Source organism: Manis javanica, chromosome 1, assembly GCF_040802235.1.
Source record: "Manis javanica isolate MJ-LG chromosome 1, MJ_LKY, whole genome shotgun sequence".
Taxonomy (NCBI): Eukaryota; Metazoa; Chordata; class Mammalia; order Pholidota; family Manidae; genus Manis; species Manis javanica.
This window is the reverse complement of record NC_133156.1, coordinates 218,554,064-218,577,896: the sequence shown is the minus strand read 5'-3', so window position 1 is coordinate 218,577,896 and position 23,833 is coordinate 218,554,064. Positions and strand designations below refer to the sequence as shown.

The 23,833-nt window shown below is 50.7% G+C and overlaps 1 long non-coding RNA gene across 2 annotated transcripts in view; it reads right to left on the bottom strand.

Annotated features, from left to right (window-relative positions):
• Positions 1-17,071, bottom strand: part of LOC140843974 (uncharacterized) — a 52,161-nt gene extending 35,090 nt beyond the window's left edge. Inside the window, exon 1 of one of the 2 annotated variants that reach the window (XR_012121976.1) lies at positions 16,757-17,071. This is a non-coding gene — a long non-coding RNA (uncharacterized lncRNA). Of the gene's footprint in view, positions 1-63; positions 424-16,756 lie in introns of those variants that run through there. The other variant, XR_012121977.1, reaches the window with a different exon arrangement.
• Positions 17,072-23,833: the final 6,762 nt, after the last annotated feature.

Below are 23,833 nucleotides of genomic sequence, written 5' to 3'. Positions count from 1 at the left end.
AGACTTCACCCTCCTCGCCCTAGGCCCCAACCCCTCCAGCCTCCCATCACCTGGTGCACCTACCGCATTCAGGAGCCCACTCCTCTGGCTCGGCTCTGACTACATCTTTACTCATTCCTTAATTTATTCATCCACGTAGCCACTCATCTGTCAGCAAATACGTGCTGAAGGCTGACTCAGTGGCAGGCAGTGTGCTGGAGGTGGGGCTCTGTGCTCCAAGCCCAGGTGGGCCTCTAAAAGATGCTGAGCCCTGCAGCGTCACCCACTGCCCCTCCCCCTGCTTCCACAGGGTGAAATTACCTTAAATGGTGGGTGTGATTGCGGCCACCTGTAGTGCTGTTTATGACAAATGAACACTAGACAGGATAAAAGAGATTGTAATTCTAATCTTGAAAGAATTCTTTGGTATAATAAGCACCTATTATAATCAACAAATCACCTCCTAAAAACTACATGTAATTTTTAGATATTTAATATGTTAATCATGATATTAACATTATAATCATAATATTAATCATGAACCTTTCAAGAAGCCATGGTTTACAACTAGGAGTCAAGGAGAAACTGTCTTTAGTTCATTACAGTTCAAGAAAAAGGGAAGCCTGGTGACTGGACGACAGAGCACTCTGGAGCAGCCTAGGTTGGCAGAGTGACCTCAGATGAGGGTCCAGTGAGCGTTATAAACGGGCACCATGGTGTGACGGTGGGAGCCATCTCACAGCAGGTGACGGTCCTAAGGCATTATTGTTCCTGCACCATAAAGTTAAACTAGAAATCTGAACATTATACATTTCATAATAAAAGTATAGCACCAATTACACATTTAAAATAAAATTTTATATTTATTATTGTATCCCAAAGAGTATCTATAATGGCAATATGCAGCTTCAGCCCAGTGTTTTATAACACTTGGCCGTTCTGCATGTGGCCAAGATGAGTATCCAGGGCGCCTCTAAAAGAACCCCATCGAGCCTTTTGTGCTTCTTTCCTCGACAGATATTTTATCCCAGTTAAAAATAGTGCCTCACACAAAAGTTGTGCACGGGATTCTTCTCTAACCACTGCCTCAGCCTGTTCCTGAATCATTGTGGAGCCAGTTCACTGCGATCTCAAGGAGACACACGCCGAGCAAGCCCACATCTCCTCCAGGGAGACTGACAGCGGTGCCCATCCCACTGGTGTTGAACCAGCCCCAATCAGGTGCTGTAAGCCAGGTGGTTCTGTCCCTTCCAGAACCACCACCAGGTCTTTCTCCAGCGAAGAGAAAGGTCCATGCTTTCCCTGGCTGAGGGAAGCCTGCAGTCACACCTGCGTCTCTGTTTAGCCACAGCCCATTATCACCCAGAGCAGCGCTTGAGACTCTGCTCCATATTCCGGGCAGAGATTTGAACTGTCATGGGATGGTTCACGTGTGTGCAGAGGCAGCCGAGGAGCAAACAGAAGCAACAAGCCACAGCAATGGCAAACATCTGCGAGTGGAGATCCAAACATTCCCCCTAAATCCTGGTGAATGGGCATGCTCTGTTTTCAAGTCAGTCTGAATTTCAAACATTCAGTGCCACTTGCCTGATGAGTTCCTGGCATTCTTTTGAGCCAGACCATGCCCCCATCCAGGAATCAGAAAGATGGAGACAGCCCATAGAGCCACGCCACTGAGTGACAGGACAGGTCCCTGGCTGGCTGGAATTACTTATTGTTGAGGCACTGCCCACACTGCAGATATCACTGCAATCAAAGAGGTTCTCTCCACTCTCTCCTAATGGAACTTGTGTGTGTATCCTTTGGCCATTTGCATTTAGCCACATGTATGTCCATATTTTCACCACAACTTTCCCATCTTGGCACATTTTAGAAAGCAGTTTGGCTGGTTGTCTGTCCAATCAATGCACAGCCTTAGTTTTAGATGATAAGCAATTTCTTTCAAGAATTTCAAGACTTTCTTTTCTCTTTAGGATTATAATCAATGTTTTCCATTCAGTTTGCCTCTCTGGGAGAATGTTCTTAGGGATGAGTCACTTTGATTTGCCCAGATGGTCTTCCTGTCAACTGCTTTCTGTGGTTTAGTGATTTCTTATTCTTATCTGTTTTCTTCAAAGTGATATGTTTGGTTTGTGATTTTAGACTGAAACCCAGCTTTTTACTGCAAATTCCTGCCCAAATGCCATTGTTTCATCTTTTGAGCCTACTGAGTGAAATCTGCTGCTTAGTTGAGATCATCAGGGCACTTTTCTCAAAGTCTGTGCAACACCTGTGCCCGTAGTCCATGTTTCCTAAAAATGCAGACTGCTGGGTCTGGTTGCAAACATACTGACTGAAAATTTTGGTGGGGCCTGGAATCTGCATTTCAAGTACAGCAGGGGATGGTCCTTGTACACTGAAGAGTTTGAGAACCACCATTCCAGCTGAATGAGCAGAGGAGGGACTTCCCAGGTCCCCCAACGCTGCCTTTCTCCACACAGCTGCTCAGCCCACTCTGAGGAGAGCCTGGGCCTGGGTCTTCAGGTGCCATCTTGCTACTTTCCGTCACTTTCACATCCTGCAGCCTCTTGATGGGCATTCTGAGGCCAAGCTGCTCAGCTGTCGTGGACCCCACGGAGATGAATCTGGCCACGGCACTAGGATGGGCCTGACTGAGCAGAAGGGGGCCATGGGAGATTAATGCTTCCCTAAGTTTCCTACACGGGGGCAACATAAAAAATAATGACATTCGACTTGCACACTGAGATTAACGACCGAGCCTTCCTGAGGCTGCAGTTGCTGGTCTGGATGCTCCAGCCTCCCCAGGCCCGGTGGGGCCGCCCGAGCGCTGAGGAGATGGAGGGGCTCTCAGCACGCTTGCAGCCCCCTGGTGCAGAAGCCCTTCATTAGACATCTCCTGCTTTTGTCCAGGTGAGAAATGGGTGATTGCTGCAGGAATAGAGAGGAGGGGATGAAATAGCACATATCGAGGAGGGGAATTTTAAACCTAACAACTGATTAGATGTGGGTAAGATAGATGGGGAGACGTCGGAGGACTGTGGGTCTGAGCCCAGCTGGGATGTGGGGCCACAGTCAGAAATAATGACAAAACCTGGCCCTGCTGTGGTAGCTTTTCCTTGACTTCTTACCTCTCTCCTCCATGTCCTGGTGAAACCACATGCTTTTCCCTGGTCGTCTGTTCCAGGAGCTACTTACTCCAAGAGGTCTGAGGCAGCAGAAGCTGGAGGTGACTCCAGGCAGGTCAGGCTTCTCAGCTGCATTTTATGGAGAACAGTAGGCTCAAAGATTACACGACTGCCCCCCAAGTGCCCTGGTCAGCAGGTGGCAGAGCCGGGAACCTGACTCCCTCAGGCTCATGCTCCCTTTTGCTCCAACAAATCACCAAATTCTCTAGCCCACAGTACAACCCATTCTATGACTTGTACCCCCAAATCTATTTGCTGGTGCTAAACAGCAATATGATGGGGCCAGCTTCCAGGTAGGGCAGACCCAAGAGACAACTTTAAAACCCAGGGGTGGATGAGGTGTTGTGGAGCCCAAAGTACATGCAATTCTGGAGAGTCTTGGGGGAAAAAAATGCAAACATACACTACTTTTGCAAATTTCACAGACAACATGGGACCGTGCAATGGAGGGGACCTGAAGATTATGCCTCATTAGCTCCCCAATAATCTGCTTAAACATGCTCAGGACTATTGAGGGCAGGCAAAACTGTAGGGTCACTTTTCCCTTCTGCTCATATCTTACCTGGCACAGATGCAAAATTATGGTATCTTTGCATTTGAAAACAGCACTGTCATCCCAATACTCTAGAGGCCTTTATAAATGTCAAGCTAATTATTAGATGATTAGATAATAGCTACAGTATGTGCCTGTGTGAGCTGCTGCTCCTACCAAAACACCTCAAGAATGCCAAATGACATGTTTGGAAAGATGAGAAAGCTAAGTATTTCAGACCTGGACAGTGCACATAAGCTCCAGGGCACCTCTGTCAGGGAGATACTTCAGAGGAAAGGACACAAAGTGAGTGTGCGGGGGTGGCAGGCACAAACCTTTCTCCAGAAAAAGGGAAGCAGCAGGAATTCATAGAGGCAGCTAAGCTCTTTATCTGCATTATTTCCTTTAATCCTCCAAACAACCTTTTAAAGTTGGGGGGGGCAGTTGCCTATTATTATTATTAATTAACAGATGCAAACCGAAGCCACACAGCTAGCGAGTGGTGGAGCCAGTACTTCAGAGCTTACATGGAGAGCTGCCCAGCCTAGGTAGGATCCCTCTCTTGTGGTTTTCTTCACACACACTTGAGAGACCTCACTTGAGTTTCTAAGGACATCCCCTGAACTCACTCCAGACCTGCCTGCAGTCAGGACTTGCCATGCAGAGCAGCGATGCGAAGGGGAGACCTCACAGTGCTCCTCTGGTCTCAGAGAGGGGCTGCATTAGGTTGATGGTTTGCAGATGTCTCTGTAGAAACCTAGGAAGTTTCTGGAGCTTCACGGGAAAGGGGACGGGGGAGAAGAGGAGGGAGGGCATCTGACGGGTAGGAGTGGATGGAAGGGTAAGTCCGCTCCAAGAAGCCCCTACTCCCAAATCCAAGCAGAGCAGCAGCACCATTATATGATGGGCTTGGCTGGGCTTTCTGATACATTTTTGTTTGAACAAGGGGATCTGCACTCCAAAAATGTTTACAGGCCCATGTGGGAACTCCCAGCCCTGCACCTACCAGAATGTCTGGTTTGGTGGGAGGATTACACCAGGTTATACAGGGAAAGTGGGTCCTTAATGTCTCTCTTAAGGCAATCTGGTGATGCTTGTAACCCACTCCTCAGACCAATATTGTTAAATACATAAAGGAGATTACAGCAGATTACAAAGGAGACCAATTACACTGAAATGCAGTTATCAAAATATTTTCTAGACCTCAAATTCGTGATACCGTATCACACGTGCTTCTCTGTTAACACATTCAAAAAGATCTAGTGACAAGTCTAACCACTACCATAATTCTTAAATTGTGATGAGCTTAAACAACAATTTAAGTTACCTGCTATGTGTGCATAAGCATGTGACATGAAAAGCATCTGTGATGCCTGCTGATGACAAATCACAGATGCTGCTTTCACATGTGAGGTCCATTGCCTACAGTTAGAAACCAGGAAATGCTGTATTTTGGCTGATGATGAGTGAAAATAAAGAGGTAACCATTTTTCCCATCCTAGTTCACAGACCCCTGGACTTCCATCCATGGGCCCATAGGCCCTAGAGTAAATCCATCAGCAGAGTGCACGTGAGCCTTTCAAGTTCTTACCCTCATCGTGGTTGTGGTGGTCTTTTCTTCTGGAGCAGCAGGCACTGTGGCCCGGCTCAGCTGAGCTCCATGTGTGCATTCTCTGCTCTAAGTCCTGGTGACCAGCGAAGGCAGACGTTTCTCCATCTTTGCTCACTGTTTGCATCCGGCTGCCTCTGGCACAGAGTCTGGGCCTTCCTGCATCCCCACCAGAGAGGCTGCATGAGGAGATCTGCAGCATTCCCTCCTGGGCCCAACCGACCGTGGGACTTCATCCCTGGCCCCAAAAGAACCCTCCCTCCTCACCCTGTCCTCAGGCACAGGGTGCAAGCTCATTCCCCAGGCGGACTGCAGGACCCATCGGGTGGCCCTCTCTGCTGTCACAGTAACAGGACGTCTCTGTTGGAAAGGCAAGGCAGCCAGCAGTGGCTCAGAGAGCTATTTGGGGACATGTGGCTTGCTCCCCTCCCTCTGGTTTGCTTTCAGATTCATTCACAGAATGCCAGGGAGGCCATGAAGGCCAAGGAGAGGGTGGCCCTTTCCCCCTGCCTCTGTGGTGGGGTGGGGAGAATAGGGCTCAGCCTCCTCCTGTGCTTCTCAGGAAGGAAATTGCCAGTTGCTTGAAACTTCTCAGAAACCCCACTCACCTGCCAGGTGGCTCTCAGCTTAGGCTGGAAGATGGAAAAGGGCAGGGCAGGGCCTTGATGAGCCCAGACTATGTAAGAATGTCAGAGCTGGAAGGGACCCCAAAGGGCATGCAGCCCACCTGCCTCACTGCCCAGATAAGGAGCTCAAAGCCGGGTCCCTGAACCGGGCAGAGCCAACACTGGCCACCTTCATCCCCTCTCCCCTGGTGTGACCCTGAGGGCTCAGTGACCTGGACTGTGTCGTAGCTCCTGCTACCCCATCTCTAAGCAAAGGGACCACAGATCTCCTGCCTGTAGGCCTCTGGGTTTCAGCTGCCCCTGCTCTGTGCCACAGGGATGAATCTTGCTGTCATGGTGCTGCAGACGCTCCCCATTCCTGTCCCAGTACCACCCAGAGCTGGTGCCCAGAAATACGCCCCTCTCAAGGGTGACTTTTCCCTGGGGCTTTATGGGATGGGGGCCCTTGACACCAGCTTCATGGATCTTTTCCCTGTGGGCAGCCCCCATCTCCAACTTTAGGGGTCCATGTCTTCACATCTTCCCTCCCCTGCCCTGTGAGATGCACTTTCATGAATGCATTTAAAGCTCCTTCACCCAAAGCAGATGTGCCCAGCTTGGCTTGGAGCTCTCCCAGCTCTGAGTCGGCCCGGATAGGGTATCCGAGCTATGTGGAGAGAACACAGCCCCCCGCCTCAGGGGGCAGGGAAGGGGTCTGGAGCCCCCTGCTCACTGGAGGGTGGAGATGGGGGCCACTCCCTGAAGCTGGCCCCTCACTGGGAGCCTCCCGCTAGAGTCATGCGAAGCCCCTTGTTGAAGCCTGAGGCCTGGTGGCTTCACGGGGCAGTTGGTGTTGGCTTTGTGGCTGTGGTGGGCCTGTCTGTGAACAAAAGCAGATCCCTAGATCCTCTGGCTGTGGCCTGGAGCCACCGCTTCCTTTGTCCTGGGGAGGAGGGAGGGCTGAGAGAACCTCTTTTTCTCTGCCCCTCCAGATGCCTCCTCCCCAGGCCTCAGGTTCCCTTCTCCATTTGTGCCCAATGTGCGTGAAGGCACTCTGAGGGGCCCCAACAGTGGGAATGCCACAGAGGTGGGACCGGCCACACACTTTTCCCACCTGGAACCTTCATGGCCCACCTTGTGCTCAGTGCCCAGCCATCGTGCTCTCTGTTCTCTTCTGTTTCCTTAAGAGTTCCAGCCGTAACTGCTCTGGGACCACACCCCAAACACAGCAGGTTCCTGCAGGCCTCTGGGCCTTTGCACGTGTGCCTGCTGTGTGGATGCACTTCCACCACTCCTCTGCCTCAGGAGTGGGCCAGGCCACCCCAAGCCCAGTCCTAAAACCCTCCCCCTCAGTGGAGCACCCTCTGCAAACGTGGAATCATGTCTTGCTCCTTGAATCCCCAGTGCCTGCTACAAAGCTGGGCTCAATGTCGGTGTTCAGAAAATATTTACAGGAAGACTTAATTAGGTGCTAGCTGTGTATCATGCACTTTGTACTGTCCAAAGCATGAATGGTCTATCTTTGGCAATGTTCTAAGCCAGGTAGAGAAACAAGATACCAACCCTGCCTGGCAGGAGAGGTGCTCGGTGAACTGAACACACAATAAGCAAAATTAAAAAAAAACAGAAATGCAACGAATGCCAAGGGTAAAGTATACCAGTGGTGGCCTCTCAAGTGGGCATGCCCACTGACTCATTTGTTCCAATGCAGGATCCAAATGTGCATCTTTTATTTATGGTTATGTAAAACCTTTTACTTTACTATGTGTTTTTTGCAAGTTCTAATATGCCTAGTATTTGTACAGTAATTCATGCCATATAACTTAGAAATAAATATGTATTATGGGAGGGCATGCTAAAAGATGTTTTATGAATAGGACTATTAGATTAAAATGAGTTTAGACTGCTGGGTGAGAGCCTGCTGGGGGAGGCCGTTCAGGAGGGCTCCCTGGGGTTCTGGGCCACTCTGTGCCCCGTGTGTCCCTCATTAAGGACACAGCCCCTCAGTGCTCTGACTTCCCTCCCTGAAGACGGGGCCTTCCAATCTGTGCTCCTCAACTGGCCACCTGCTGCTCCAGCCCCTGTCACCAAGCCATCACCCTCCCAGGCCTGGGCAGTGAACAGGGACTCAAGCTGCCCTGCTCCCCCCGACAGGGCCTCACCCTCTGCCTCCAGAGACAGGTGCTGGCTGCTGGAATGCGTCTCAGCCTAACCAAACTGGGAAACCAGTTCTGACATGGGGGATGTAGATGGAAGGATTTTCTGCTCAGCTTTCCCAACAAAAAACACTTGGAATTTGTGTTCCTGAACATACCATTCCATATTGCTGCTCAAATTCCTCCCACTGTTGCTTAGAAGCCTTCAAATTTACAAACAGCCCTGCCCTAGCATTTGGGAGGTCAGAACCATCCATCACTACCCGGTGTTGTATTTCAACAGGGATTCAAGTCCCCACAGAGCCAGGCCTGGATGAGTCCAGAGAAAGCCGACATGGAAGAGGAGAAGGGCAGGGACCACATTTCCAGGACCTCACTTTCAACTTTGTGCCAGATACAGGGCCAGGTACTTCAGAACATAACTAATCCTTCCAGCAGATCTGTGAGGTACAGATTGTCACCCAGTTTTACAAGGGAGGACATTGAAGTGTGGGAGGCTGAATAATGCTTTCCCACAGAGACGTCCATGTCCTAATCCATAAACCTGTGAATTGGTTTCCACCCATAGCAGAGGGGGCTTTGCCTCTGTGATTAAGGACATGGGGCTGAGATTATGCTGGGTGATCCAGACGGGGCCAGTGTGATCACAAGGACCCTCACAGGAGGAAAGCAGGAGGGCCAGAGGGAGAGAGAGAGATACCGTCACGGAAGCCGAGGTCCGAGAGATGTGAAGCCACGAGCCCAGGGATGCAGTGGCCTCTAAAAGCTGGAAAAGGCAAGGAAATGGATTCTCCCCTAGAGCCTGAAGGTGCCCAGGCTTGCAGACACCTTGGTTTTAGCCCAGTGAGGCTGATTTTAATGCCTTTCCTCCAGAACTGTAAGATGATACATTTGTGTTGTTTAAGGCACTAAGTGTGTGGTAATGTGTTTCAGCAGCCCTAAGGGATGAATATACAAGGCATTGCTTTTCCCCATCCACAGAGCCGGGGAGTGAGAGAGGTGGGATTTGAATCCAGGTCTGTCTGACTCCTCAGGTCCAACAGGTGTTAAGAAACACTCCGTCAGAGCATAGAGCCTGGAAGCTCAGGGGTTTCCTGGCTGGCCAGGTGAGAGAGGCACCGGGGCAGTAGAGTTGGAGGGACAGACACTGGGTACCCTGGAGGGGACCGGCAGAGTCAGAAGGTGATGGGGCTGTCAGATTGGGACAAGCACCCAACTACGGAATGGCCCCAACTGCTTTCTCCCAGAGACGCTGCACCGACCTGACAGCTCTGTCCCCAGAGATCAGGGCACAGGCGCTGCCCTGCATGCCAGCGGAACTCCTACCCCTGTCTTTTTGTGAGCGGCCGCAAGGCAGGGTATCCATTCCCAACACTCTCGGAACAGACAACGCCCAGCTCTGCCATGGCCAACCATGAATCACTCTGTCCTTGGTCTCCCCATCTGAAAAATGGGTTGACAGTACCTACCTCACAGGGCTGCTGGGAGATCGATCACAGGTGGGTCTGAGGGGAGCTGGGTTTCAGCTGGTCCTCAGTGCTGCAGCCACCACACTGCCCCCTTTGTCAAGAGCTAGTGTCCATTCTGCTGCTAGGTGCCTCTGCTGGACTGTGGCCTAGTAATTTTAATGGTGCCTTGGGTCCAAGTCATGTGTTCTTAGCTACAGTTACTTGCTCCAGCCACCTGGTAAATACACCTCTGGGGGGCTGCCCTCCTGCTCTGAGCTTTTGCTCTCCTGTAACAGAGAGAAGTGGCCTTTTGAGCTCTTCCCTGTAGGGGAGACATCTGGCGACCTGGCCCCCCAGTCAGCAGCCATTTATGGAGTGGTACCTTTGCTCTTGCTAGCAATCTCCCCTGGCCAGAATGCTGCAGGGCGGGGGCTGGGCACAGATCTCCCTCCCCGCTCTTCCGTTGTCTGGGAGCTCTGGGAGCATGGGGTAAGGGGGCCAGAAGAGCAAGGAGAGAAAGCCAGCAGAGTCAGCCTCTTCCAGGACTCCTCCTGGATTTGTTTTGAAAGTTTTGTTCGGTGACACATCTTTTCACATCACTATATTTATCTGTGAGAGAGACAGGATATTTTTGAACGGATGTAATTTCTGGCTCTTTCCCCTGAAAAAAAAAAGCTCATTCCTCGTCATTTCTTCCTGTCTCTGCTTCTCTGTCTCTGGCACACTTGTTCTGTATAAACACACACATGCACATACGCACACACCTGCAGACCCACAGACACACATACACACAGGCAGGCAGACCCCTGGTTCAACAACTGCTATTCCAAGACTCCGGTTGACTCAGACCTATCTAGCGTGATGAATAGACAGAAACGTGGCTAGACAGGGAATAGAGAAAAGCATTGAGGAAACTGTGGGTTTGGTCTTTTTTTTCCCTTCCAACTTCACTGAACACCCACTTAGTATGAAGGAAACTGGCAAGAGCAGGAGAGAAGGCCCCAAAGGGCACCTGCAAGGACTTGGGGCTGCAGGTTTCAGGCTGGAGTGAGCATCCTTCTCTCCGGCTTCGATGAAGTTGCCCAGCACATGCATCGTGCTTGCACTGAATCTGAGCAAGATTCCGAATAGCAGGGCAGGCTTGAGAACCACTGCCAAGAGGAGCTGTTCCAAGGTGAACAGCCGTGGTTCTGCATTAAATGAAAATAACCAACAACCTGTGAATGTCTCCAGGAAGTAAATCAAGGAGGTAGGAGACTAAGACCACAACTGTGGCCTCTGCAGCTGTATCACGGACAGATGGATGCCAGGCCTTGTCCCCAGACAGCCACGTCACAAAGATTTTTTCTATGTTCCTTCTAGAAGTTCTACAATTTTAGGCTTTTACATTTAGGTCTCTGATCCACTTGGAGGTAATTTTTGTATCAGGTGGGAGGTGGCTTTGTTCTCTTTTTCCATATGGATATTCAATTGTTTCAGTATCTTTCTTTAAAAAAAAGTTCTTTCTCAACTGAATTGCCATGATATTTTTGTGAAAAATCAGTTGACTATATATGTGTGACCTATGTCTTGACTCTATTCTGTACAATTGTTTGATATATACATAGACATATTTAAAAATTTTTTCTCCAAAAAAGTATATATATATATTTTTTCTCCAAAACCACACTGCCTTCATTATAGTAGCTTTACAGTATGTTTAGTAAGTCTTGAAATCAAATAATGGGTTTTCTCCAACTTTGTTCTTCCTTTTCAAAATTGGTTTGGCTATTCAAGTTCCTGTGCCTTTCCATATAAATGTTAGCATTAGCTTGTCAATTTCTATTAAAAACTTTGCCAGGGGTTTTATTGGAATTGCACTAAATGTACAGATCAATTTGGAGTGAATGGACATCTTAACAAGTTCTCACTTTCAGGTCTCCCTTTGAGCCTGCATCTTAGAGAAAATTTCTCTTCGTGTTCTTGATCTGCCCCAGCTATAGATGACCATTGCTATTCAGCACCGAGCAGCCTGAGGGTGGGGCTGGGGTGGGGTCAGGAAGCTTCCGTTCAGTCTTGACAGGTGCTGTGCCCCTGTGTCTTGTGGGTGGTGGGGAGCGGTGGGGAATGTGTCCGTGACCTGCCCCTCCCCCATCCGTGAGGCTCACCGGTCTGGATGGATTCTGGCCGTCACCCTGGGGCATAGGGTCTTACTCCTTTCAGCTGCCCTGGTCTTCACCTGTGGTCTCAGGTGTCAAAAGTTTTCTGAACTTTTCCCAAAGGGTTATATGGTTTTCCATTAGGGATTTAGGGAGTGGACCTGTGTGGAGCTTCATTCTTTTCCTAAAGCACTGTTCCTGTCTCCAGACCTGACCCAAGAGAGGCTTTCTCAGGTCTCCCTCGCTCCCCCCAGGCTTGCTTGTGAGCCTCTGGTGCGGTCCATGGAGAAGAAACTGCAAGGGAGTGTGGATTTCCCTCAGGGCTGCAGCTTCCTAGGGGTCTGTACATTCATTTAGGACTCACATTGGGCTCCCAGCATCTGGTTGGATTCTTCTGCCCAGCTTGTAGGATGTCCAATGTCCATAGCAGGTAAGCAAGTACCTCAAGTACCTGTGTCTGTCTCCCTGGAGGTGCCTGTTTTTCCTTAGATTTCAGTTTAGCTGCTGCCTTCAATCTCAGATCTCTGATGAATTCAAGGAAAAGTGTCATTTTGTGGATTATTTGCATTTGGTTTTTTTTTTTTTTTTTGGTAAAGGTGAGAGCAATGCTCTTTGTAGAGTTCTACACCCTAAGCAGGAGCCAGAAATGCTACAGGTGTTTGAGTTCAAAAGACGAGAAGCTTCCTATGCTGAGCAATGTTAGGCAATCTTTAAGGATGGAATCTGTATCCTGACTGTAGATTCTTTGAGAGTACAAATCACCCAGTGCAGAGTTCATGCAAAAGACTGATGCAAGTCTTAATGTTTAATCTCATGCAATGATTTTCTTTTTGTTCTTAGTGTATCCTATTCAAAACTTACAATAGATACATGCCACATGGGCCACTTTTCAAAAGAGTATATATACATACAATGAAAAGTCTCCTTCCCGCTTGGTTTCCCCACCTCCTAGCTCTCTCTATAGGAAGTCAATATTACAAGTTTGAGCTCTTCAGAAACATTTTATGCAATTACAAGAAAATACCTTTGTTCTTCCCCCTTTTATTGCACAGATGGTTGCCTACCTTGTACACTGCCCTGTTGTTTTTTCTCACCTAGAAATATATGTTTTGGAGATCTTTTCCTGGTCAACAGTTTTCACTTTAGAAGCACAATGAGGAGCTGCTGTCCCTCGGGGATTCACCCCTGCAGAGGTGGGAGAGGAGGGCTGTGGAGTCACTGAGCGGTGGGGAGCAGGTAGGCATTCTAGGTTAGCCATAGCTAACTGGGTCTGGTTGTTTGTTAGGTTCCAGGCTCTGCTTTAAGCTCATTAACTCTGTCACCTAGGTAAACCTTTACAAGCATCCCTACAAGGCAGGACTATTTTTACCCCCATTTAAGAGGTAAGGAAACTGAGCCTTAACTTCAAACAAGAGTGTCCCTGATTGATACTCAGGGTAGAGGGACAGGGGCCCGGGCCTCTCAGCAGCTGGCCAGCTGCCCTGTCCAGACCCCACCAGGCACAGACCTGAGGCTTCTCCCCAGTTTGCTGTCAAGTGAGGCTCTTAGGAGGGAGAAAAGAAGGCTGACTCTGGGTGGGACAAGCCCGGGGTGCTAGGTGTGCTCTGGCTCAGACCCATGGGCTGCCGGGCCCCAGCAGGACACATGCCTGCTCATGTGCCTTCCCACGGACGTTTGGGGCCGCAGGGATTAGAGGCCACTGAGCCATAAATGCAATTGCTAGAGGAGTTCATTCAAAGGGGGATTAGTTGAGGATTTGGAGGAAGTTTCCCACAAATCACTGTGGTTCTTGGTGGCAAAGATTAATAGGGGATTGATAGAGATCCTTTCGGGCTCTCAGCATGCCCAGGGAGCCCCACTGAGCCTTCCCCGGGCCTGGCCCTGTCTTCTACTCCCTTCCCTTCTTGGGCCTCGCATCCTCATCCGCCTCATCTGCCAAGTGAGGCTCCTGGGTCCCACCAGGAGGCCGCCAAACACATGGGCAAGTACCTGGGTCTGAGTCAGTCCCGGCTCTGCCTGCCAGCAGATCCTCCCACCTAAGCCCACCTTTGCTGGCAGCAGGTAACTGTCCCCTGGTGTGTGTCCTTCACAGGTGAAGAGAAGGTGCCTGTTAAGCACTCCCTATGTGCCCTCTGTGGTAAGAGCTCAATAAACAGCCGTGCAGCTCTTGTCACCCCAGGGTCCGTGCCTCACATTCTGTGAGGTGACAAACGGCCCAAGGAGAAATGGGCTCCAGTTACGCGGCCCCACGCTGCCACCTGGCGGTTACATGGAAACAACACCGTTGGAAGAGGGTGATGAAATGGTAAGGATGACGACAGCTTAGATGTGGAGGGTCCCACCTAGAGCGGTGGTTCCAGTGCTTTACGTGGATTATCTCACTGGAGGACAAGACACCTAACATCTCATATTAAATAAAGCGGTATTGTGCATTACATGGCCAGAAACATCACTTGTGTCACTTTACTCAATTTTTACAACAGTCTTGTCATGTAGAAATTTATCCTCTCCACCAAATAGAGGAAAGCAAGGTTCAGAGATGTTAAGTAAATTTTCAAGGTCACACAGCAAGTAAACAGCAGAGCTAGGTTTGGAATCCTTTCTGTTTGGAGCCACACTCATCCTTGTTTGAGCATCATGCACATCCCCCAGAGAAGCTCCAACTCCTCTCCCAGGGAAGGATTTGGCAAGGAAGACAGGTACGGACATGGAGGGAGACCTAAGAGAAATCAAGAGCTGTGGTCTGGAAGCTTCCACTTGTGTTCTGATCAGCCCTGGACAGATGTGAAGACGAAGTCAGAGCCCTGCAGTCTTCTTCGAGGTCACCCAAGCACTCTGAATAAGCATCTCACTCCCACAAAGGTGGGCACAGACACGGGGCTTCAAACAGCAGAGCCAGGGAGGAAACACACATCTCTGGGGACCATGACTAAGGAAACCTTTTCATCTTTATGCTTTATGTGTTTTGTATTTCCCCCATGCATCTGAACAAAAAGTAGTATCACAATAGGAAGGCGGTTAGAAATACTCACGCCCATAGTCAGTACTCAGTGTCCCATTCAGAGAAAGAAGGAAGGAAGGAATCTGATCTGGGGCCCCTTTGGCACAGAGACAGGAGCGATGTTCCCAGGCTCCACAGCTCCCACAGAGCTGGGTCTAAAACCCTGGTCTCAGCACACCCACCTGTTCTCTTTCTACTCACTTAATGGCACCCAGATTGGCTGTAGGAGGGAAGCCTATGTGCCAGGCAAAGGCACTGGAGAGCAAGTGAGGACTTTAGAGCAAGGCAGTGGCCAGCCAGATTTGTTCTCTCCAAATGGCCAAGTTCTTTCCCATTCCTTCATTTGGCTATGAGGTTTGTCTGGAGAGAGAGAGAGGACTCGATCTTATAAATCCTGGCCTGGGTCAGTTATTATATCCAGCCCCAGGGCTGTATTTCTGTCCTGTCTCCTGATTTATTGACAAGATCGCTTGGCGCAGTCTGGTCCTCAGTCCCACAGCTGCCCCCGGGCCCCTGAAAGAGACAGGTCCTCTTGGGGGTGGGGCGACTGGCCATGCTCACCTGGTGATACCCCCTCATTCAGCTACCACGGACCCCATAGTGCTCAGCTGGGCTGGGCCCTTTGATAGCATCATCTCATTTACTTCTCACAGCAACCTTAAGAGGCAATAATTTTTCCCCTTTTAAAAAGATTTCAGTTTTCTGAGCAGTTTTACATTCACAGAAAAATTGAGGGGAAAGCACAGAGTTCCCGCATACCCCCATCCCATGTCCACCCATCCCACCTCCCAACCCCACAGCCTCCCCCACCATCAACATCCCCCATCAGAGCAGAACATGTGTCACAATCAGTGAGTCGCCATTGACATGTCAGTGTCACCTGAAGTCCACAGTTTACACTAAAGCTCACTCTTGGTGTTGTACAATCCGCAGGTTTGGACAAGAGGCAGTATTTCCAGTGCTGCTAGGCACAGAGGGGTTAGGGCCCAGGGCACACAGCCCAGAGGTGGCAGGGCTCGGAGCCTGGATCTGCCCGACTCTATACCAGGCAGCACCGTTAGCCCTGGAGCGCCCGCTGTGGGGCAGGTGCGCTGGCCCCCCGGGAGATGAGCCTAGCGGGCCGGCTGGCGGGGCTGCATGCACTTCACAGCTAGTTTCTGCCTTGTAGTCGCCTGGCCTACACCTGGCACTGATTTTCCTTGCATCTTGAGTGGTTGGGCAGTGTGATATGGAAGAGTTTAAGCTATTCTCACCCTTCTGTAGGATTAAACAGGCTGGCATTTGAGATTTTCTTAATTTTCCCCCTTCCTGGATGTGATCTGATAGATGGGCCACTTCTACAGCATCTCAGGAGAATCAATCAGCTACTGTAACATTGACAGGACCCCAGTTAATGGGGAAATGGATCACTGTTCCTTAAAAAGCCCCCATTCCCCAGCTTCCTCTCAACCTCTTTCACCTCACATCAAGATATCTGGGTAGGTCCAGAGCATGGGCTTAACATCCCCTTCTCCCCCTGGGGCACTTCTGGGGCTTTCTGGCCCAACTTCTGACCCTCCTGCAGGCTGTCTGAACCTGCCCTGACTGGGCAGCAAACGCTCAGTGCCTCCCAAGACTGGCCTGGCCCAGCCTCTCCCAGCCCTCTCCTCAGCCAGGAGCTGGCGTGGAAAGAGCACAGCTTTGGAGGGAGACCCTCCAAACACATGAACTCTGCCTCTTGTACCTGTGTGGCTTTGAGCAAGACCCTCCGTTTCCTCACCTGATAGCTGTGCTGTTACTCTTTACAAGAGGGTCTAAGGGTTGGAGATAATGGGGCATAGTTCCTGGCACATGGTAGGTGCTCAAAAGCTGGTGGCTTTTATTCCGAGCTACAGGGGATAACGTCAGCATGTTCTAGCTCTGAAATAACTCCCATCCAAGAAGTACGTCTAAAGGGGCTGCCAGGCAAGGGAGCCAAGGGTCCTGGGTCCATCCTCCAATTATCTGACCGACAAGTAGGAATCAATTCTGACTCTGTTAGAGCCATTACAACTTCATCACCCATGAAGCAGATCCATGTGCCTTATTTGATTTTCATTTCAGGAACCAGGTATCAATACTGACCTTTCCACAGGGTGCTGGGTTGAGAGAAGCTTGTTAGCATGAAGTCCCCTTCCCCCACCAAAGGGCGGCAGCCCCTCACTTTCCATTTGCAGCCGGCGGAAGCTGGTGCTCCTCCCTCGGAATGCATCAGGACTTCCGGGAGCTTGTTAAATGCAGGCTCCCCCGCCCCCCCCCACGCCCATCTACTAAGAATCTCCAGGGGTAGCCCGCGAGTTTGTATTTCCACCAAGCTCTTCCACGGATTCTGGTTTGGGGATCACTGCCTTAGAGCTCCCCCGGGGCACCTGCCTCACCGCCAGCTTCTCTGGGGAGGAGAGTCCAGGAGGCAGTGCTGGAAGTGTCTGTGTGCGCTCCCAGAGGAGGGGCGAAGGGGAGGAGGGGAACACGGCCTTGCTGCCCTTCATCCTTTAAAGAGACAGGTGCGGTTAGCCTGGTGCGGAGACACAGACTCCAGAGTCACACATGCATCAGTTTAACACCAGCTCAGTCACATCAATTAGCTGCATATCCCTCTCAGATTACTTCTAGCTTTTAGTGTCTTCTCAACATTAAAATGGGGATGCCAACATCTATTTCAAGGAATTTTGCTTGAGATTATATGAGATTCATGAGGGAACTGCATAGCACAGGGCCTGGCACAGACTAGGTATGCTTGTTGGTGTGTTGCCTCTCACTCCAAATCCACCCCACTTTGCCCTACTTTCTAACACTGGAGCTGGACCGGGTACACATTTCTCCTGAAGCAGTTGGTGTAATGTTCAAGCCTTGCCAGTAGAGGGAGCTAGAGGATCACTGCGAGGCATACAGAGAAGGCGCGCCCCCTCCCGGCTCCAGTGTACGTTTTCCCTTCCTGCAGGATGACTGACTGCTCTCATCAGGCGTGCTTTATCCACCGAGTGTTTCCCACCGAGCCCGGGAGCCTCCTGCGCTCCAGCTCCAGCCAGCTGGTCCCCAGTGAGCTTCTCCACCAGCCAATGGGTTGCAGCCACACTCTCCCCAGCGTGGTCTGAATCTCATCCAAGTTCTTCATTCCTTCTTTGGGCAGTGCCCCCCAGCCCAGAGGGAGCAGCTGCTCTTTGCATTTTTTATTCCTGTAATCCTTAGAGTCCCCTATTGGCCCTCTTAGTACTTAACTACTTTTCACTGGTTAATAATTGTTTATATTACATTTTCTCTATTCAAACAGCTAGTTGATTGTCTCCTGAGTGGCCCCTCACTTATATATAGGAGCTATTTTTAAATGATACTCTTATCTCTCTCTCCATTTGCAGAAAAGCATTTTTATATACACTATTTAATGATGAGGAAAAGCTACCACAGGTCACCTAATGCTGTGGCAACTCTAGAACGAATGGGGTTCCAGAGCGCTACCACTGAACATTTCTTGGGCGCAGTCTACGGGAAGCCACGAGGAGTACAGGTGACATGAGCAAAGCCTCATCTGGCCCTTTCCATTTATGTATTGGAAAGCACCATGGTCTTCTGTGGAAAGATTATACTTTACAAAAGACTAATAAGCATAGACAAAATATTGGTGATAAGTGACCTGGTTTAAGAGGCAAGGAGTCCAGGTCTTCCAGAATAAGAGTAATATGGGGGCCAGGAAAGATCCAGAAACCTCAGTCTCTGTGTCCTCAGCCATACCAAAACAGGGTGAGTACTTGGCCCTGGGAGGAGGTTCTGAAGTCAGCATACAATCCCCTTTCCATTTTTTTGCGCTTTGTGAGGTGTCAGTGTGGGGAGGAAATTGTGTTAAAAAGAATCTAGCTGCATGACTCCTTAAGGATACATGAACCCAGCAGACCCACTGATAGGCAAGATTCCAGGACCCAAAGGGAGCAAGACCCTGCCCTCCCCGCAACAGAAAACTAGCTCAATGAGGCTTCCTTCTGGCTAGTTCTGTTAGTTTTCTCCACCTCAGCAGCTGGCAGCCAGGAGAGAGGCAGGCCCTGGTGTGGAACATCTGTGGACAACAGCTGGGTTGTGTGGTCCTGCCTCATGGCTGTGTGGAAGTCGGTGTGGGGCAGGGCTGGGCATGGTCCCAGAGGTGAACCCCCAGGGTCTCAGTGGTGGACACTGGGCTGCTCCCTCCCTGAGGGATATCCTGCCTACCATGTGGCCTGGGAGTCCTGATGATGGGCTGTAACCCAGGCAGAGAACAAGGCAGTTGGAAGGGAAGGACTTGAAGGCCAAAGTCTTATTTGAAGAGACTAAGATCAGACAGAGAGGCGATTGCAAGACTGAGATTACAACCCATGGCCCTGCCTTACTCACACTGGGGGTTAATGCTGCCCACCAAGTCCTGGGCAGGACAGGACTTGGGCAAGTGCTGAGAAGCCGGGAGGGGCTGCGAGTAGTGGAGATGGAGATGGCCACGAGGTGTCACTGTGGCACCAGCATCTGCAGCTGCTGGCGGGTCTGACTCGGTGACGCTAAGGACCAAGTCCACATACATGAAGGGGCTTTTAAATTTCCGTTGTCACAGGCGTCCTAAAAGGAGCAGTAGCGCTCAGACGCTGGGGGGTGGGGGTGGGGCCAGGAGGGTGCTGCTGATTTCCCAGAAGGTGGGTCCCAGCAAGAGCTGTTGTTGAAGCTTTCTTCCTGGCTAACTGCTGCCCCTTATTGATGATTGCTGATTAGAAACCTTAGGACCTGAGTCCCTAAGTTTGCGAAGGCACCTTGGAGATCTTTATAGACCATTTTAGGGAGAAGGAAGCCCGGAAAGAGAAGGCCATTCCCCAAAGCACACACAGCTGCCTGGAGGCAGAAACAGGACTTGAACCTTAGACTGCAGAGTCCTGGCCCAGTGCGGGGGCCACTCCCCATGCCCTGTCTTTACCCTTGCCTACAGTTCAGTCACTCATTCTCTGAATATTTGCTGAGCACTTACTAATGCTATTTTCTTTGTGGCTGAGCAGAACTGGAAGATGACATGGACATGGCATGTCAGTGACCAAATCAGGGTAGCCCAGCTGGGGGTCAGTTTCTTTCCCCTTGGTCCCGAATATTTGTCAATGTCATCCATTCTTTGTGCCAAAAAATAAAAATAAAAACAAAAACAAAAATGGTGGAAGCAAGACCAGGATTCAGACAAAGATGGAATCTGAGAGCTGACTGGGCAGTTCTGCTGAGGCGGCTGCTCAGACAGTGCACGCTGTGACCAGGCTAGCTGCAGGCCCACGTGCCAGGGCCCACACCAGGCACCTGAGTGGGAAGGAACCTTGGAAGCAGGAGGTTTGAAGCTGCAATAACTGTGACCATCAGGGGGCAGTGTTTTATCACGTCCTGCGTGGTCAGAGACTATCACCAGCACTCAAGAAAGTAAGTATTTTAAGGGAACAGAGGGGTGTTTGAAATAAGTTTAAGTGTGGAAAAGAGAAAGGTATATCCATCTGCACTTGAAATGATCTCCCAACAGCAATTTTATTGTTTTGCCTGTCTCTCCTCTTGCTCCAGTAGCTATACAGTTAACACCGTTGTGAAGTTGGGGAGTTACTTCTTTGTGCGCAGTCCCCTTTCACATGGCCCTTCTCCAGCAGTCAAGAGTTGTTAATAATCTTAGAACCACTCTGGCGGCATTTGGAGGTCCAGAAAGAATGGTCTGGAATCTGGTTAGAGACACCCTAGCCTGTGTAGCCTCCAGCCAGCCCCCATTCCTCTCCACGGCCCTCTGGCTTCTGCAAAGTCAGGCGTAATTACCCATCGGCCTCTGTCTTCTCAGGTCCCGCCGTCACCCGTTTGCTGCAGCCCGTGCTGCTGCTGTACTCATTATTGAGCATTCTGCTGGGATATCAAGCACTTTTGGCTTGGCTGGGGATGGTTAATCAACAACCTTGTCAGAGTGATGGATTCTTCTAGGATTATTGCTTAATTAGCTTGTTGGGAGGGAAACATCAACTAGAACATCAGTGGTCTGGGAGCTGGAAGGAAGGGGAGAAGTGAACTGGGCGGGGGTGGGAGGAGATCTTGGAGATACTCCCGGGAGCAGAGTGAAGCTGAGGGTGGGGATGGTGGGAGGTTTCTGAGCAGAGCGGGCCTTAAGCTTGAATTCATCGCTGCCCTGATGGCTGCAGTCTGGAGCATTTCCACCCCTCAGTGGAACTGCAAAAGCAGCGATTCCTCCAGTATCCCCAAGGATCATAGGCATCACTTGGGGAGCTTACAAAGAAAGCAGATTCCAGGCCAAGCCCCTGACTTTCGGGATCAGACTCTCTGAAGCTTTTTAGAAAGGTTGTTCAGGTGATTTTTATGCACAGGGAAGTTTGGGAGTCACAGCCACACTCCTGACCAGTGTTGGGCAAGTCAGCATTTCCACCGGCAATAATTCCAAGTGATGGGGCTCTACGGCCAGTGCTACCATCCATGCCCACGGGCCCCACCTTCTCGCTGTTTCTGTCTCCCAATCTCTGCCTTGTCCTGTCTCTCCTGTTTGTGTGCATTGCTGGCCGCTGAGCATTTGCCTGCCCCTCTGTCTGAATTGTCTTTCTTCCCCAGCTCTCCACTTCCACCTGCTTATCTCTCCCTCTTTTCTTCCAGTTTTCTCTTTTCTGTGCACTCTTGTCTACTGGCACCTGACACCTTTACACCCCTCCCCTGTTCTCTCCTTTCTGGCAGAGGCTAGAAGCCTGAAAACTACCTTGGCAGGAGAGCTCCAGATACACTTCAAGTCCTACCAGTGAGATGCACATTTGTGATATTTGGAAGGCAGAAGAGAGGCAGAAACCTTTTTATTCTGCCTCCAGCCGGGTGGGCAGATATGGCCTTTGGCAGGTGTGAGGTTTTGTCTGAAGAACACCTGTACCAGGCTACGGCAACCGTGGGCATCTCTGGCAGCTCCCCATGGTGTCCAGTTCAGGTGGCGGCAGGAGCTTCTTGGTTCTCTGAAAGCTAGTGGTGACCCTGGGGTTAGAGGGGACCTTCTTTGTGCTCCTTGCCCACCGTCTCATCTTCTGGAGATAACACAACCTGCTCCAGGACCCACGGATATGAACTCTTTGGCCCTGCTTTGGAGGCCTTGCTCCCTGGCTTAAGGAGGTGGGGAGGCCTGAGAAGGTACAGCCTAGGGACAAGCTGGCTGGTCTGTCATGTCCCAGGGCTGAGGATCAAGGCCCTTCCCTCCTGTGGGGGCACAGAGACTTGGTCTCCAAGCCGGGAATCCCCTCTGTCAGGCCCCATGCTGCCTCCCTGGGCCCTCTGGCTGTGGTGTGGCTGCGAGAGTCAGCATTTCAGTTACTGATAACCTTACCCATTATATCCTGTTCATTTAAAGAGAAAATTAAAGACTGGTTCCTGAGCAAAGCCCTGTGGGGAAGGAACCTACTCTACATCCTGTGGACGCCAGTCCAGGTGGTGCACAGGGCACAGCCACCCCAGGGCTGCTCGATGCTAACCCCAGGCTTGCAAAACTGTCCTTCTTGTCTTCCAGGACCCAGGCAGGCTCAGAAGGAGCCTGGGTGACATGTGGTTGGGGCAGCAAAGGGTGCACGTGTGTTGGCCTTTCCATCTGGACATTCAGCTGCAGATCATCTCTGAGTCCTGCTGGAGGTGGCACATTCTTCTTCTGGCCTTTCCCTTTATTAACAATTTATGTTGACCTGTTGGTGCCAGTGTTTTGTGTGCAAAATGCCTTATGTAAGAGGGCAGTCTGGCAGCCCAGGACCCAGGGTCTTCAGGCACTAGCTCTGCCTGCCTCCAAGACCATGTTGATAACTACAGCCATCTATCCTGGTTAACCAAGCACAGAGCCAGGAGGCAAAATGACCTGGCCCAACCTCTGCCTCTGCTATACCACTGAGAGGATCGTGAACACTTTGCAACAGTCCCTGTGGCACGCAGGTTGGTTGGCTGTGTATTTGTTCCTTGTACCAGGATGTGTTCACTTCCAAAGGCTGACCATGTTCCTGAGTGTGGACGTTTGCACAATGGTGTTCCCCTGTCCATGCCGTCTGCCTTCTGAGGGTGTCTGCTCAGAAAGGTCACACTCAGGAAGGTTGCCACCCTCCTGTCCTCTTGACACGTATCTGCATCTCAACCAGGAAGATATTTCCAGGAATGAGTCCTCAAATCTCAAATTCTCCAGAGTGGGGTCTGGCTTGGTCATTCTCTGGAATGTCTGCTACACCCTAGTGGGCCACAGTCTCTTGGAGATCCACTTTATGGATAAGGGAGGAGAGGGGGACATGCTTTGCTGGCTGAATTTTCTCTTCCCCAAATGCATTTTTCATCCAGAACTAAGATCCTACTTGCCACAGAGTCCAAGATCTTTATGGGAACCATGATTTATTTTGTCATTTGGCTGTGACACAATCAGAATTCAGACACTGGAGGGCATGATTATTCTGCAAACACCCAGGGGACTGCTCCTGTGATACCCACAGCACCCTGGGGGTGCACAGACTGGCTCATTTTGGCTTTTACCAAGAAATGGACTGGACTGGTGGGAGGGCACCAAGATGCAGCTACCCACCTTCTTTCCCACAGGGGACACCTTCTGCTCCATTCTCCAAAGGATTTCAGGCTGGTGACCCGACGTGCTCAGATGGCCTGCTCTGTGACTGCGCTTACAGGAGCCTGACCCAGCGGAGGCCCCAGGCCAGGCTCCTCCAAGGTGGCTCTGACTGCATTTCAGGAGGCAGGGCAGGTTTTGATGGATCACAACCACGGGGCAGCACAGCTCCCTGGAATGGGAGTCAGACTCTGGAGTGATCAGTGGGAATTGTCCTAGACAAAGACACAGATGCTCCAACACAGAAGGCCCGGGGAGAGGAAAGTAGCTTTTCTTTTCTTTGAGTGCCCACAGAGACCTGACTGCATTCCCACTGATGTAGCTCCCGGCCCCCCAGACGGCAGAGGGAGGAGGCACGCCCATGGCTCCCCATTGGTGGCACTGTCTCACTCCATTCCTCACACTTGTCCGCTGCACACTACCACCTACTTGGCCCTGAGTCCCAGCCACAGCCCACTTAGCCCCTGAGTGCCTATGGCAGAGTGGAGGGGAGGTTGGGAGACGTTCCCCTGGCCTCCTGGGCAGGCAGGAAGGACCGAGATCAGGGACAGCTGCAACAGCCCTGTCCTCAG